Source organism: Pongo pygmaeus, chromosome 2 (genome assembly GCF_028885625.2).
Source record: "Pongo pygmaeus isolate AG05252 chromosome 2, NHGRI_mPonPyg2-v2.0_pri, whole genome shotgun sequence".
Lineage (NCBI taxonomy): Eukaryota > Metazoa > Chordata > Mammalia > Primates > Hominidae > Pongo > Pongo pygmaeus.
In genome coordinates this window covers 91,165,933-91,179,076 of record NC_085930.1, presented here as the reverse complement: position 1 = coordinate 91,179,076, position 13,144 = coordinate 91,165,933, and the positions used below count along the sequence as shown (strand labels likewise).

The 13,144-nt window shown below is 36.3% G+C and overlaps 1 long non-coding RNA gene across 3 annotated transcripts; it reads right to left on the bottom strand.

The window, feature by feature from the left end:
- Positions 1-8,579: 8,579 nt before the first annotated feature.
- Positions 8,580-13,118, bottom strand: LOC129034046 (uncharacterized). Of its 3 annotated transcripts, none has more exons than XR_008501741.2 (3): positions 13,064-13,118; positions 12,017-12,108; positions 8,580-11,401 (listed from the first exon to the last, which is right to left on the bottom strand). It is a non-coding gene; the product is annotated as an uncharacterized LOC129034046 (long non-coding RNA). The 3 variants fall into 3 exon arrangements; XR_010125723.1 differs by having other exon boundaries at positions 8,580-11,439; positions 12,862-13,106; XR_010125722.1 differs by having other exon boundaries at positions 11,313-11,401; positions 12,862-13,106.
- Positions 13,119-13,144: the final 26 nt, after the last annotated feature.

Genomic DNA, 13,144 nt, shown 5'->3' with positions numbered 1-13,144 from the left:
CTGGGTAGCCATATGCAGAAAACAGAAACTGGATCCCTTCCTTACACTTTATACAAAAAACAACTCAAGATGGATTAAAGAATTAAAACCTAAAACCATAAAAACCCTAGAAGAAAACCTAGGCAACACCATTCAGGACATAGGCATGGGCAAAGACTTCATGACTAAAACACCAAAAGCAATGGCAACAAAAGTCAAAATTGACAAATGGGATCTAATTAAACTAAAGAGCTTCTTCACAGCAAAAGAAACTATCATCAGAGTGAACAGGCAACCTACAGAATGGAAGAAAATTTTTGCAATCTATCCACCTGACAAAGGTTTACTATCCAGAATCTACAATGAACTTAAAACAAATTTACAAGAAAAAAAAACCCCATCAAAAACCGGGTAAAGGATATGAACAGACACTTCTCAAAAGAAGGCCTTTATGCAGCCAACAAACATATGAAAAAAAGCTCATCATCACTGGTCATTAGAGAAATGCAAATCAAAACCACAATAAGATACCATCTCATGTCAGTTAGAATGGCGATCATTAAGAAGTCTGGAAACAACGGATGCTGGAGGATGCGGAGAAATAGGAATGCTTTTACACTGTTGGTGGGAGTGTAAATTAATTCAACCATTGTGGAAGACAGTGTGGCAATTCCTCAAGAATCTAGAACCAGAAATACCATTTGACCCAACAATCCCATTACTGGGTATATGCCCAAAGGATTATAAATCATTCTACTATAAAGCATGCACACGTATGCTTCTTGCAGCACTATTTACAATAGCAAAGACTTGGAACCAACCCAAATGCCCATCAATGATAGATTGAATAAAGAAAATGTGGCACATATACACCATGGAATACTATGCAGCCATAAAAAATAATGCCGGGACATGGATGAAACTGGAAACCATCATCCTCAGCAAACTAACACAGGAGCAGAAAACCAAACACCACATGTTCTCACTCATAAGTGGGAGGTGAACAATGAGAACACATGGACACACGGAGGGGAACATCACACACCAGGGCCTGTTGAGGGGTGGGAGGAAAAAGGAGGGAGAGCATTAGGACAAATACCTAATGCATGTGGGGCTTAAAACCTACATGATGTGTTGATAGGTGCAGCAAACAACCATGGCACATGTATACCTATGTAACAAACCTGTATGTTCAGGACATGTATCCCAGAACCTAAAGTAAAATTAAAAAAATAAATAAATAAAGACTATAAAACAGACCATTTGAGTCAGTACAGTTTTTTTTACATTTTCCTTGAAAACACTGCTTCTCAAAGATCAGAATTTTCTTGTACAGTTTTAAATACGGTCACTCTACTTAAAAGTATCCCAAGAACATGAAATTTAAATACAAATAGTACAGCTCTCTTTTACGCAATAGGTCAAAAATAATGAAATCTATTCCCTACATGTGGAGATAAAATAGTATTATAATTTTGTGCTTTCAAAATATACCTCAAAATCCAACAGATTTGTTAATTCTACTCTTCTGGGAAACTTTGCTCTGTGAGTTTAAAACGTTTTAAAATTAAGTTTAAATTATTTACTTGTCAATGACTTTTGAGAATTCATTTGTGTAAGTTCCAGGATGAAAAATGAATACCCAGTAATTCTGAGTCTAAAAGACATGGGAAAATCAGTTAACAACGCTGAATGAAAAATGTAAATAAAGCTAAGAACACTATTACAAGATTTACTGTAAAAAAAAAAACAAACCTTTATTTGCATGTCAAATCAATGTATAAATACCTTTATTCACCTGCTAAGTAAACTTTAGAGCTTATCAGTCTTTTCAGCTCATATTATTACAAAGATGAGAGAAAATATTATCTTTGAAAAGATAAGGGCTGGAAATTCATAGAATAAATCAGGACTAAAATACACCATAGTCTTGCTATCAAGGAAAACCCAGTCCATAAGATAGGCACATATACTAAGTTAAAACAGTTTATAAGGTTTTTACACCACCTTAGTAAGAAGACTATGTGTGATACAGTCTAAGAAAATAGATCTAGTTTATTGTTAAAGCCACTCTAAAATGAAAACCTTACACTTCGTAGTGACTTTCAATTCCAAAAGCACTTTCATATCCATTATCTCACTTGGCCCTCAGAAGTATCCTGTAACGTAGAGAAAGAAGGTAATTTTTGCCTTTCTTACCAATGATGAAACAGTTCATCAGTAGCAAATCTAGAGCTGGAATCTACATGTTCTCATTCGATAAGATGGCTATTCAACACACTGCCACTCTAGCAAATATAAGTCTAAGGGCTCAGCACATTTCAGTTGTAAAGGTCAAACTCCCTAGTTTTATTCACAGCATAAACTGGGTTATTTTTATTATGCCTGGGATATGAAGTTTACTGATTTTTTTATTTCTTTTCCTGTACATACTTTAAGGGTGCGCTACCCTTACCCGATGAAGGTAGAAATTTGATAGGGATATATTTACATGCAGCAAAGTTGGCAGAGAAGTAAATTTATATAAACCAATTTTTTTCACAAACCTGCCCATAAAGTCACATAAGTACTCTCAACAGACTGTATTTTAAAATATCAATAAGAATTGGTGATCTTAAAATGAATTAGAAAGTATTCACAGCTGTCAGAAATTCATCTGAACCATAAAATTATATATTTTGAGAGATAAATAATATTTTGGGCACATGAAATAAATGAATGCTCCATCATCATACCCTTAAAACATCTTTTGTAGAGAATTTTCTCACACAAAGAGTTCACATGCAAAACAAACTGTAACAAAAACTATTCAAAAAAATCTTTCAGCAATGCTAAAATACTTTAACTATATAACATATTTTCTGTGCTGTGTCTACTGTGAATTACTTCTCTACCAAGAACTTACTCATCCTAAGGATATTTAAAGCAAAGAAAATACCATACAAATAATTATTTAATCTTATTTCTCAGAATCCTTAGTTATCTGATAGCAATTCAAAGTACAGTCATACATTACATTAACGATGGGCATATGTTCTGAGAAATTCATTGTTAGGCAATTTCATTGTTATTTGAACATCACAGAGTTACTTACACAAACCTAGATGGCATAGCCTACTATATACCTAGGCAATATGGTACAGCCTACTGCTTCTAGGCTATGAACCTGTACAAAATGTTACCATACTGAATACTGTAGCCAACTGTAACACAATAGTAAGTGTTTGTGTATCTAAACATATCTAAACATTTAAAAAGGTACCGTAAAAATATGGTATTATAATCTTATGGGACCACCTTCTTATAAGTAATCTCACTGACAGAAACTTTGTTATGCAGTGCATGACTCCACCATTTAAAACACATCCCTAGGATTTACTGTGACCTTCAAATGTCAACACTATGTTGATTCAGAAAGGATAACTTTCTAATACATTTCATATTATTATAGTAGTCCACATGTAAAAACCACACTTTATGAATTTAGTAAATCATTTATGTGAATGTAGTTCTAGAAAGCATGTTTAAAATACCTGTTTTTAATTCTATCATATAGAAAGTCAAATTTCTAAAACAAAAACTGAAAAAAAGCTATTGTGAGATGGGTTACATGATGGGTAAATATGTCAAATGTACAGCATTGAGGTACCAACATCATACTTACAGTATCTTCATAGTTTTGCTTCTGCAGCCCTTTCCAATTTGAGGTCTGTCTTCTACCATTCAGTGTCACCATGGTTACCTAGACTTTATTTATTCATTTATTTTACACTTCTTTTCAGCTGAATAGGGCTAGGCTCTCTTCTAGGTATTGAGAATACAGCAATTAGCAAGATAGACAAGGTTCCCGTCTTCATGAAATGTATGTATATGCCAGCGAGAGGAAAGACAAACAAGCAGGCAAATATATATCAGACAGAGGTTAAGTATTACTTTAAATAAACAAAGAAAGCAAGGTAAGAAGACAGAAAATGATGGTGAAAGGAATTGTTTTTGGCAGGGTGGACAAGAAAGCCTCACTCGGGAAGTGACTAGCAAAGAACATATAAAGCTCTGTGAAAGATATTCCAGGCAAAGGGAACATCAGGTGAAAAAGTCCTTGAAATGGGACTAAGCTTGGTGTACATCAGCAAGATAAGAGTGAAAAAAGGGGAACCTGGTAAGAAATGAGTTTAGAGAGGTAAGCAGGGATCTGATCAAGCAGGGCCTTAGAGGCCATGCCAAGGAGTGTGTATTTTATTATAAGGGCAATGGAAAGCCACATAGGGTTTAAGGAGGGGAGTTACAAATTCTGGTCTATGTTTTTAAAAAATCACTAAGACCATAGAGAAGACCATAGAAGGAAAAATGTAAGATAAAGAAAACTAACGATGAAGGTGTTACATTTCTTTAATACTTGCATGTTTGGACACAAGGTAGGTAGCACACTGTACCTATAACAACATACTCCCATAACTTAAGGTTATTCTTTGATCATGAAATTAGGAAGAAAAATGTAAAGGATAGGATCAGATATCCAAAGATATTACTCAAGATACTCATGGTGGATACGAAATAGAAGTCTTTTAGAAACACTCCAAAATCTGATTTTAAAATAACTAAAGTATAACCTCAAATATCACTGGATTGTATCCAATAACTAAAAGATTTTAAGCAATCAATTTTACAATATATGTTATTTTTAAATGAGCTGAAAAATGAGAGTGCTATACATTAAAGATTACAAACTCTCAGTCTGCTGGTATGTTTTAAATTTTTTGCTTTGTAGTTTTTTACTTGAATGAGCTGCTAACACTGAGAAGTAAGAGGATTTCACATGAAAATCCAGGTTTCCGTTTTCACCTCAAAAATCAGCAGCTCCAGGTTGGGCGCGGTGGCTCACACCTGGAATCCCAGCACTTTGGGAGGCCGAGGCAGGAGGATCACAAGGTCAGGAGGTCGAGACCACCCTGGCTAACACGGTGAAACCCCGTCTCTACTAAAAATACAAAAAATTAGCCGGGCGTGGTGGCAGGCGCCTGTAGTCCCAGCTACTCGGGAGACTGAGACAGGAGAACGGTGTGAACCCGGGAGGCGGAGCCTGCAGTGAACCGAGATCGCGCCACTGCACTCCAGCCTGGGCGAGAGTGCAAGACCGTCTCAAAAAAAAAAAAAAAAAAAGCAGCATCTCCAGCACCTTTTATTCTTGCAAGGCAACAATCTTGGAGGTGAGCAACTCTATTCTTATAAAATTCTACTAGAAGCTTCTCTAAAAATAAATGGATAAATTCTTTTACATTACTTTTCAAGTAACATGGGACTTTTTATGTTGCTTTAAAAAGAAAAGAAAGCGTTTATCCTTTCGCCAACTTAAATTTATTCCACTAGCATCCATGAAGAACCCATTATGAAACAATAACTGCTATGAAGAGTTTGGAGTCCAGATAAATAATTCTAAAGGCACAGGAACTCTTGGAGATTCTACTGAACATTTATTCCACCACCAACCCCAAAGGCAAATGCTGACTCCAAGATGTGAGGTGTCCAATAAGGTCCTAGTTTCCAGTAGGGTGACCTGCACCTCCACATCTTTATGCATGACAGTAACATTTCTTACAACTTCACAGGGCTTACACCTTCACCCAGGGCATCAGCTGCCATGTATGAGCTAATCCACTATTCAGACAGATACTCAGAGCATAAATTGCTATATATAGGAAATGAGAATCAAATCAACTAGTCCTCTCAAAAGGATTATGTTATTTCGTATAAAATCTACAATAAAGCATTTTTAAAACATATCACATCCTTTCCTTTTTTAAGCTATCTGACAAGTCAGATGAGACTCCTTAGGTCTACTTTAAGTTATTTTTGTACTATTTGCTAGATACCACATCAATGTATGGTGTTCATAAACAAGAAACAGTTGCACTCTACAAGTCTATAGAAATGACAGTACACAACGAGCTGAGACCATGAGCTGAGAACAAAGTATAATCGAACAAGCTTTTCTTTTCCCTCATAAATACCATCAGAAACATAATTTTAGCACCCCAGAAAGCAACAAGCTAATATTGTGAATTAAATAGATGTAAAAAATATATTTTTAATGCAAAGCAAAGGAAAGAAAAATGCGATCTCAAACGTACATGCATGGATATCTATGGCAGATTTTGGAGTCTACTTTTATGGAACACACTTCATGAAAATAAGCTTTGCTTCTACTTAAACATTTCAAAACATTAAATGTGTAATAGTTTTCCCAATGGCATATGGTTTGAATTGATACTGGTAAGTAATCGTACATAAAATGAAACTACACTGAACTAAATGTTAGTAAAAGTGATAAAATAAAATACTAGCAATATAAACCATTGCATGGGTGTATGCCATATTACCAGGTGAAAAAAAAAATTATTGCAATTACAGGCTTTCATTATTTATTTCACCTTTATGTAATTGCATCTTATACATGTTTATTTAGTAATATCGATCTGAGACACCATTTTGAGAATATAATTAACTGGATAGTAAAACAGAATGTGTGTATGTTTTACTATTTTTCTCTTTATTTCAAAAAAGTTGGTCTTTGTTAGTTGTGTTTAACTGCCATCTAGAGTTAAAATGAATCCATTTCTTTTCCCCTCTACTTCTTTTCAAAATTTTAGGCATACAGGCAAACATGTTTCACTTCTACTTCACATCAAACAAATATTCGTCAGACAAAAAAATTGTAAAAGGATAACTTTATCCAATTTTTCAAATTACTGTTAGCAATCACACCTGCTGCAAATATTTGAAGTTGACTAAAAATTGAGTCTTACATTTACACTGGTTAAAATGCTATTTTTGACTATATAAACAAGCCAATGAACAACCTAATACACATATGGACTTTGGGAAATACATTACAAACTTCAGGTTAATTTACAGTCTATTTCATGACCTACAATTTGTTTTTTTTTTTTTTTGAGTCCAAGAAAAGCAGACCCAAATAAAAAGATATTCAGTAGTTACTTCATTTTTTTCACATATGAAAAATATGATTATGAAAAATTAGCTAAATTCCAGGCCGGGCGCGGTGGCTCACGCCTGTAATCCCAGCACTTTGGGAGACTGAGGTGAGCAGATCACCTGAGGTCAGGAGTTCAAGACCAGCCTGACCAACATGGAGAAACCCTGTCTCTACTAAAAATACAAAATTAGCCGGGTATGGTGGCACATGCCTGTAATCCCAGCTACTCGAGAGGCTGAGGCAGGAGAATCGCTTGAACCTGAGAGGCGGAGGTTGCGGTGAGCCAAGATTGCACCATTGCACTCCAGCCTGGGCAACAAGAGCAAAACTCTGTCTCAAACAAACAAACAAACAAAATCATTAAAAAAAAAAAAAGAAAAATTAGCTAAATCCCAACTGCATATTCAACTAACTGAACTTTTTACTATTCTTATGTTAAAAGTGGCATTCAAATCCCAACTTCAGCAGGGAGTTTGTAAGAATAAGCCATCAGTACAATTACTCAGCTTTCAATTTAAGAAAGTCATTATTAAAAATCTATTTTAAAAACGGATACCGAAGAGAAAAATGAAATTAGATTTGAAAATAAGACTTGACGCCCTAGCACAGAAGAAATGTATTCACATGAAGTGTTCCAAAAATTAGGTAAAATATTACTGTTCTCATATAAATAGAGTATAGGTTTTTTTTAAATTAACTTTCCCAAATGCATTAAACCACAACAGCTTTTTCTAACAATATTTTTATACATCATTAGATTCTGAAACAAAGAAGTTGCAATCCAGTAAAACTGCAACTCTTGTTCTTTCAAAGGAAATTATATGCAAGTTTTCAAGTGGATGCACACAGCAAACAATGACGATGAAAAACTGGCCGGTGCAAAGAGCCTTGAATGTTTTCAATAAACACAACTGTAGAGCATTACAAAAAGATGGAAATAGCAGAATACAATATTTATCAAGTACAGTACTCAAGTACGCATTTAAGAACGTTCTTAATTGCTTGCTCAATTGTGGACTAATAAAGTTATTACAGGATTATAAGAATCAAAGAGGAACAAACAGAGAAAAAAAAATAAGCAAGCCTGAAGGCCATGAATGAGAAAATGCCTACCTCAAGAAAAGCTTGGATTAACAGTCATAGAGACTAGTGAATGTACTGAGGGCCACTGGAAAATCAAGGAAACAGGATTGAAAAAAAAAATAAAATCTTCTATAAATTTTATACATCTGGAAAAGTGTCCATTTAAGACAATGGGTTTGTCTGAGCTCTAAATTACTGAAATTCATGAAGTAAAAAGTACAGATGGTCCCTGACTTACAACAGTTCGAGTTATAATTTCTTGACTTTACAATGGGTTTATAGGGTATTAAATGCATTTTTGACTTACAATATTTTTGACTTACAGTAAGTTTATCAGGATGTAACCTCATCATACATTAAGGAGCATGTGCATACACATTTACTATGTATACTGTTGGGGCTTAGAAAACAACACTGCAAAATGAATGGTGTTTTGGCATGCTGAACACTTTGAACCATAATAGGAAGGCCTTTGAAATTACCTCAGAATCAAGGACTTTCTTCTTTATTTTTTTTTTCTTTTGAGACAGGAGGTCGCTTTGTCACCCAGGCTGGTCACGAACTCCAGGCTTCAAGCGATCCTCCCACCTCAGCCTCCCAAAGTGCTGGGATTATAGCCGTGAGCCACAGCACACCTATAATCCCAGAATCAAGGACTTTCTAATCTCTCCTGTCCTCCCTTCTCCCCACCCCCAGAACAGGGTGAAATTTAACTCTTAATATTCCTTTATCCGCCTTAAGACCTGGCCCACCAAAGAGAACATAACTGCCTTCCATCCCCTCCTTGAAATTTTATTACCAGGGAAGAAGACTGAGGCATGTAACCACACCTGAAGGGATTTTGTTCTGCCTGTTGGGCTCAAATTACAAAGAAAAACATTTACAAGCTAGTATTTCTACCTTCCAGGTCCATTCATCTTCCCTAAAGTCATTTACTATCTCTAAAAATTGCCTACAGCACGCCCTTCACCATTTCCCTCTCCCCGCTGGAGTATTTAAGCCTCAACCATCTGGCCCGTCTTTGAGCCTCATATTTTATATGGCTCCTGTGTTTATGCACACTAAGTATATTTGTATGCTGCATTAGTCCACTTTCACACTGCTAATAAAGACATACCCAAGACTGGGTAATTTATAAAGAAAAGAGGTTTAATTGACTCACAGTTCTGCATGGCTGGGGAGGCCTCAGGAAACTTACAATCATGGCGGAAGGTACCTCTTCACAGGGCAGCAGAAAAGAGAATGAGTGCACAAGCCAAGGGGGAAACCCCTTATAAAACCATCAGATCTCTTGAGAACTCACTATCACGAGGACAGTATGGGGGAAACCACCACCATTATTCAATTATCTCTACTTGGTCCCACCCTTGACACAGGGGGATTATTACAATGCAAGGTGAGATTTGGGTGAGGACACAGAGCCAAACCATATCATATTCCTTTTTCTCTTATTAATTTGTTTATTGTCAGTCATTTCCACAAAGGTTCAAAGAGAGTAGAAGGGACGCTTTCCCTCTCCTGCTATAATGCAACAAACAAATGAGTTCCTAAGAATCATCATGCGTGCTTTCAATTTAAAATTTCTAATGTTTTCTCAAGTGCATTTTACAACTACTGAGGTTTTTGTTTTTCCAAGGAAGGAAGAGGCATATGCAAATTCTCACTGGCAATCTCTAGGATTGAGCATAGTTTTATCAGCAAGATCTTATCTACGCTGAGAATGTCTAGAACATAAACATCAACTGTCAGAATGATTTCTCTATTGCAGCATTTTATCTGATTGAACCTAAATTGATACCTGGTTCACTAACAAAAGCTCTAAAGAAGTATCTGCTTATAAATTCTCTCTACTCAATATCCATCAAGGGCCAATTTAAAGCATTTCAGATATATTTTGAGTATAGAATATTTTACCATAATAAAATGAACAGACTACAATTATGGAACTAGGTAAATTTCTGATTATTTTATTTCAAAGTAAAGAAAAGTACACAGGCAATTGGACCCACTACCAAATTTCACCCAGGATTTCCCGAAATAGGAAGAAAAAGTATGTCAGTCATGAGCTCTTTATTTTTTTAGTACTTGTCTATCCAGAGAAAACTCAAAGTGGGTCTAAAAAGATGGCCTTCATATAAACTATAACAGAATTTACTGTTAATAACTTGGAGTATTTGAAATAGTCGAGGATTCTGCAATTTTTTTATTTCTTACTCTTTAAAGCTTGTCCTTTCTTTTCCATCCTCAAGCCTTCCTTTTCTGTCTTCATTTCTATTTTCTACTCACCAGTCTTACCTCCTCCAATAATTTCATCTCTTTATTACTATCAAACCTCTCTTTTCAAATTATATGGCATCAGAAATGAAATCTTCAAAATTAAGGAAAATGAGGAGAAAACATTCTTCCCAATGCTTCCTTTCCACTAGGCCTCACACCAGAGGTACTTGCATGCACACATTTCTATGCAAGCTGCTTCCCTCACTTAGAACACTCCACACCACACTCTCCTGCCACCTGATACACCCAATCACAAAAAGACTTCCAAATCAGCCATTTTTTGAAGGTCCACCTCAGTCTTTCAAAATGCTGTCGATACTATTCCAGCTCATAGTGCTCTCTCCTGTCTTCTCTATCATCCTCATAATCGGCATACTTTTTAATTCCATAATCTCAAGATAACATACAGAATTATTTAGAATACTAACATCAAACACTTTGGAGTTCATTTACTAGCAGTGTGATCTTAAGTAAATAATTTCTCTAAGTCTCAATTTTCTCAGCTATAAAAATGAGGATACTAAGACTTCGGCACACTTGCTCATAGGGTTTTTATGAGGATAAGGTGATTCATGGAAAGTGCCTGGTACAGAATAAACATTCAATAAAAACCATTTTTTATGTTGTCAGCCATCATCCTCCAGCTTTTTGTGTATACTTTAAAAGCTCAGTCAGATTCTAGGCTCTTAAGGGCAGATTACATCTTACAGATGTTTAATACATACATCTTTATAGAATGTATGACTAAATGATACAATGTTTTCTAAATAATGAAGCTAGGGGGCAATTATAGAAGATTATATGAGGCTGAGGAGATAATCATCGCATGCTGGTGCATAGAACTAGTCCAGGGGTTAGGAAACATTAATTTCACACCACCTTTGCAGATTGTCTCATTATGGGTCAGTTGTTACTTAGTAGATTGCAATAATTTTCATGGCAGGCTGTGAATGCCTCACTCCAGAAAGTATCCAAACTTACCTGATAAATACAGAAGCTGTATATTAATAGATACAATGTTGCCATAGATTCTTCCTCACCAGCCTGGTGACTCACAGAAAGGATCAGCTGTGGGCAATATAATGAGAATGGCAGCTATCACAGACCTTTAAGGAGAAAGTAACCACCTTTATTGGATGCTATAAAATAAATTATCAAAGTCTATCTAGATAACCTCCAAGTGTCTGTGATATATTCCTGATTGCTATTCTTAAAAACTGCAAGAAAACTCCCAAGGTATTCCTTAGTTCACAGCTAAGGTGGATGTTGACCTACAAAAGTTGGGCTCAAAGTTGAAAGAGCTGGATTTGTCCCAACTGTGTTACTATGCAAACTTACACAAAGCAGGGAGGTCAGCAGTTTGTCAAGCAACATACAAATGCTGTAATGAGCCTACAGTTATTATTTTCACGCAACCCATTACCAACTTAAGAAAAATCCTTATTTGTAAATGTACATAAAAAATAAACAAGAATTCCTTATAACCATGCAAAAGCTCTATTTCATTACTAGAACAGAGGACCACTCAAGGGTCTACTTTTCATCTTTCCTAATTGGTAAGGGTATGGAACAGCAAAACCAAAGTTCCCATCAAGTAAAGTTAGAGTACTCTGAAATTATGATGAATGTTAACGAGAGGAATTATTTCATTCGTTCATTCAAAAATATTTACTGAGCACTTACATGTCAGGCAGTTCCAGTTGCTGAGGATACATCAGCAAAGCAGAGACAAAAATACCTGTTCTTAGGATGTTCAAATTCTAGTGGTGGGTGCACTGGTAAACAAATAAATGAGTGATTACACAATATATGGAATGTTACTGTGTTATGGAAAAAAATAAAGCAGGTGGAGGACAGTGAGCCAGGAGGTGGGGATATTCTTATATTGGAGATTGAAGGAATGGTCCTTGAAAGATACAAGGAATCAAATCTATAAATGTCAGAAGAAGGGGCTTTCCAAGCAAAGGAAACATTAAGTGCAGAAGTCCTGACGCAAGAGCTACGTTTTATGCAAATATTCTGGGAGGAGAAAATTTAAAAAACACCTTGGATTTTGGAGTCCTAGCTCTTTGTCTTTTACCAGCAGAGTATAATTTACAAAGAAAACAACTTTACCTCTCTTGAACCTGTTTCTTCCTCTGTATATTAGAGGACTGACGCTACCACGTACTTCAGTTATTTCAAGGAACGAAAATTAAGAAATGCACTTTACAGAAACGAGATATTACAAAGAGTGCTAAATTAACAACCAGGCTTGTCTCCTTGGCTGTCAAATGAAGCTAATGTGCCAATTTCACAGGGCGTTGCGGGGACTCAATGAGATAACCAACGTAAATATGTCGACTGACACTCAGAAACCCCTTAAGGCATGATCCAGCAATACTACTGTCAACACAGGGTCTACGAACTATGAGCGGGCAGGGGGCCCTTGCTGCTCTGCTCAGCTCAGTATGAGACGCCCAGGACGAAGCACCTCGAAACTGCTCCATAGGCATTCGTTGAATAAACCGACTGTAAACTCCACTCACTTTAGACTACTGTGCCGAATTTTTCGCATTTCTACATTCTGCTGGGACATTCCAGCTTCTAAGAACCCAGCTTCACTCTCTGAAACTCTTTCAACATATGCATGTCTCACTTTAAAAGGTCTTGAAATGGAGTTACTACCAGACGGCCTTTCCCTAGGGTTCATAAAGACCCTTTCAAGCCACCCTCCCGCGCGCCGCATACCACACGCCCATCTTCTGGTTGCCGCGACTACACCTCAAAAGCCTTTCGCGCCCCAAGGCGGCCCTTTATAAAGATGCGGTG